Source organism: Ursus arctos, unplaced genomic scaffold (assembly GCF_023065955.2).
Source record: "Ursus arctos isolate Adak ecotype North America unplaced genomic scaffold, UrsArc2.0 scaffold_19, whole genome shotgun sequence".
Lineage (NCBI taxonomy): Eukaryota > Metazoa > Chordata > Mammalia > Carnivora > Ursidae > Ursus > Ursus arctos.
The window spans coordinates 40,137,815-40,142,277 of NW_026622863.1; the positions used below are offsets into that span (position 1 = coordinate 40,137,815).

General features: G+C 41.9%; 1 protein-coding gene across 11 annotated transcripts in view; it reads left to right on the forward strand.

Annotated features, from left to right (window-relative positions):
• The window catches only part of GARRE1 (granule associated Rac and RHOG effector 1), an 85,134-nt gene that overhangs the window by 25,410 nt on the left and 55,261 nt on the right, over positions 1–4,463 (forward strand). The gene's annotated exons all lie outside the window — the stretch shown is intronic.

A 4,463-nucleotide genomic window follows, 5' to 3' on the forward strand; every position in this document is an offset into this window, starting at 1 on the left:
GTAGTGCAGTGCAGATAGTCTTGGCCCCACTGCCTTATTGTAAAGAAGGAAGGAGATCTAATTGAGACTGGCCATTCCGTAATCTCTGTCTTGCTTCCTCTCAGGTACCCCCCACCCCCAGTGTCATTCCACTTGAAGTGACAGTTTCCCTACCTAAGCTTCCCTCCTTTATGTGCTAGTTAACTCTTTGTTTTTTCCTTTAATTTTTTTTTACTGAAGAATAACATAGGAAAGTGCACAAATTATACTAACAGTGTTTGCTTTTTTACCTCCAAGTAAACATGCAGATAATCACCACACTGGTTAGTCAATAGCTACCCACAATGCTGCAGATCTGCCCAGTAACCAGTGGGTCATTTTTTAGAAGTAACATATCAGACCTTCATTCATCTATTCTAAATAAACATTTCTGGAGGTCAGTAGTATATATGTTTTCCTATTTCTCTCTTTTCTTTTATTGATACATAATACACATGCCATAAAATTTACCATTTTGGGGCTCTTGGATGGCTCCATCAGTTAAGCATCTGCCTTCGGCTCGGGTCATGATCCCAGAGTCCTGGGATCGAGCCCTCCATCGGGCTTCCTGCTAAGCAGGGAGGAGTCTGCTTCTCCCTCTCCCTATGCCCCTCTCCCCCACCCCGCTTGTGCGTTTGCTCGCTCTCTCAAATATATCAATAAAATCTTTTTTAAAAATTTACCATTTTGAAGTGTGAAATTCAGTGGGCTTTAGTGTGTTAACAAAATTGTATGACCGTTACCACCATCTAGTTCCAGAACATCCTTATCACCCCAAGAAGAAACTATGTTAATTCCCCATTCCCTTCCTCTCCTTAACTCCTGGCAGTCATTAATCTACTTTTATCTGTCTCTGTGGATTTGCTTTATCTGAAGGTTTGATGTCAATGGAATCTCACATTATGTGGCCTTCTGTGTCTGGCTTCTTTCATTTACCATATATTTTCAAGGTTCATCCACAGTGTAGCATTAATCAGTACTTCATTCCTTGTTATAACTGAATAATGCTGTATGGCTATACCACATTTTGTTTATCCATTTATCAGTTGATAGACATTTGGGTTGTTTCCACTTTTTGGCTATTATGAATAATACTATGGACATTCATGTTCAAGTTTTTCACTTATGATTTTATTTAGTTGTCATGTGCAAGTTTTTATATGAACTTACGTTTTCAGGTTTCTTGGGTACCTACTTAGGAGTGGAATTTTGGGGTCATATGGCAACTCTCTTGAACATTTCGAGGAACTGCCAGACTGCTTTTCGCAGTGGCTGTGTCATTTCACATTCCTGTCAGCAATGTATGAGAGTTCCAGTTTCTCCACATCGTTGCCCACATTTATTTTGTGTTTTTGTTTTTATTGCAGCCATCCTAGCATGTGCGAAATGGTTTTGATTTGTCTTTTCTTGATGACCAACCATGTTGCACATCTTTTCGTTTGCTTTTAAGATTTATTTATTTATTTTAGAGGGAGAGAGAGAGAGCGCGCGCGCAAGCAGGGGAGGGGCAGAGAGAGGGAGAGGAAGAGAATCTCAAGCACACTCCCCGTTGAGCACGGGGCCTGATGTAGGGCTCAGTCTTAGGACCCTGAGATCATGACCTGAGCTGAAACCAAGCATCGGACACTTAACCAACTGAGCCACCCAGGCACCCCACGTTTTCAAATATTTTTGTCCATACTATGGGTTATCCCTTTACCTTGATAGTGACCTTTGATGCACAAACATTTTTATTTTTTTTTTAAGATTTTATTTATTTATTTGAGTGAGAAAGAGCACGAGCAGAGGGAGGGGCAGAGGGACAAGCAGACTCCTTCTGAGTGCGGAGCCCACCACAGGGCTCCATCCCAGGACCACGAGATCGTAATCTGAGCCGAGGTCAGATGCCCAAGCACCTGAGCTACCCAGGCACGTCAAAACATTCTTAATTTTGATGAAGTTCAACTTACCTATTTTTTTGTTTGTTTGTACTTTAGATGTTATGTCTAAGAAACCATTGCCTAATCCAAGATCACAAAGATTTCCACCTGTTTTCTTCTGAGTCTTATAGTTTGAGTTCTTACTTTTAGGGCTGATTCATTTTTGAGTTAATTTTTGCATATGATATAGGTAGGGGTCCACATTCATTCTTTGGCATGTGGATATCTAGTTCTTCCAGCACCATTTATTGAAAAACTGTTCTTTACCCATTGAGTGGTTTTGGCATCTTTGTCTAAAATCAGTTGACCATAGTTGTATGGTTTATCCTGGACTCTCATTTCTATTCTGTTGATTTATATATCTTTCCTGATGTCAGTACTCCATTGATTATTATAGCTTTGTAGTAGGCTTTCAAATCAGGAGGTGTGAATCCTCCAACATATTTTTTTCCCAATATATGTTTTGGCCATCATGGGTCCCTTGCATTCCCATATGAATTTTAGAATCAGCTTGTCCATTTCTATTAAAAAAAGATGGTTCAGATTTTGGTTTTGAATTTGTAGGTGAATTTGGTGACATATCGTATATTTTTAAGCATTGTAAGTTTCATTCGAATAAATTTTGGAAATATGTAAAGTGAAAAAAGTATAATGTTATGATGCTTTCTTTAAAATTAGGTAAGTATGTGGGTCTTGGCCTTCTAGGACCAGCTAACAGAGCAGTGGGAGTGGACCGTGAGGGCCAGAGGCAGCAGTGTGGACACAGAAGGAAGGAAGAGTGCTCCTCAGGACTGCTCAAGTTGCTCACTCCAGCCAGCTCAGGGCAGTGGTTTTCTTTCACAGACTCCACAGTTTCTGTACGAACAACATTCCTGTTGAGGGCTTCTGTTGTACATCAGATTTTGTAAAGCTGCATTGATTACAATAGAGCATTTGGGTAGGCATAGATAAGATTTCTTTATTGTCATAAATTTGAAAAAAGACCTTTTGGGAACAGATTTCTTACAAGTAGCCATTTGATATGTTGTTTCTTGAAAAGTTTATGAGATTTTTTTTGAGTCAAGATTCTCTTGAACACAGAGCTGCAGATGGTAGCCAGTTTAGTTGCATTTACATGCTAGCTGTTGGGTAGCTACACCCTACCCAACATGTAGGGTTGCTACACTTTTAGAGTATGTGTTTGTATCTCTTCTCTCTTGCTCTTTTAACCCCTCTACCTTCCTGGGTTCCTCGTGCGATTGTAGAGGCATGGTAGTTGGCCATGATGAGTGACAAAGTGTGACTTTTTTTTTAATCAACCAAAAAGGGAGATGGAAAGAAAGAAAACTTAGTTATCAAAACGTAGGCCAAACTACATCCAGATATCACGTGGTTTGAAGTTCAATGTAGACTAAATATTAACACTCAGTAAAATAGACTTGATTTCATGTTATGTTTGGGAGAGCAGAGAGTTCAGGCAAATGGGAACCCCAACAGTAGCTCTGTGAGAAGAATCCCACTACTCCACTGTTGAAGGTATCAGAAACATTTATAACCGGAGATGTCCAGACATTGCCCTTTGAACCTATCCAGAGTCAGGGGTCCTTTATTTTTTTTTTTTTTAAGATTTTATTTATTTATGTGACAGAGAGACAGCCAGTGAGAGAAGGAACACAGCAGGGGAGTGGGAGAAGAAGAAGAAGGCTCCCAGCGGAGGAGCCCGATGTGGGACTCAATCCCCGAACGCCGGGATCATGCCCTGAGCCGAAGGCAGACGCTTAACGACTGAGCCACCCAGGCGCCCCCAGAGTCAGGGGTTCTATAGGAGCTACCCCCGGGTGTAAGAACGGGCATACCCTGCCAGGCTTCTCTTTGAACATCCGTGTGAGGGGGAGAAGAATCCTGCCTGCAGACCTCCTGTCAGCTGCTCACCATTCCAGGCTCTGTCCGTGCGCTGCACTTTGGCCGAGCTGGGAATCCTGAGCAGACCCCATGCCATGCTGCTTCAAGGCCTTGCTGTCTGTGGTGGTTCTTTGACCTGGTGAGACCCACCCATCCCTTTTGCACTTGTGAAAACCTATCCTATGGCCAAGGCCTACCTCAAAGTAACATTTGCTTTATCACAACCTTCCCGTTCTCTCCCTCTCTTTTCCAGTCTCCCTTAACATCTTGGGGTGCTGTAGTTGTTGACAGCCCTCCCCACGTTCTGGGTACTTTCCTGATTCTCTTGTGCATTTATGAGTTCTTTGAGGAGGAATCAAGGGCAGACCGAACACAAACACAAGTCCAGGCCCTATCAGCCTCAGCTTTGGAGCGGTTGGTGTGGAATCAAACTTTTTTGGTTGCACTATTTTTGTACGACTTGAGGAATTTTCTAGTCGTCATAATGTCATAAATTCTCACTGTCGCACCTGCTTTGGTAACATTACATATGATTTCTTACTTCAAGCCCGCCTTTGTGGATTATAGCATTTCAGGAGTTAATGTTTCGGAATTGCTCATCATCCTGTAACTTTCCTAACTTTATCTTATTTTCCCCCCTCACAG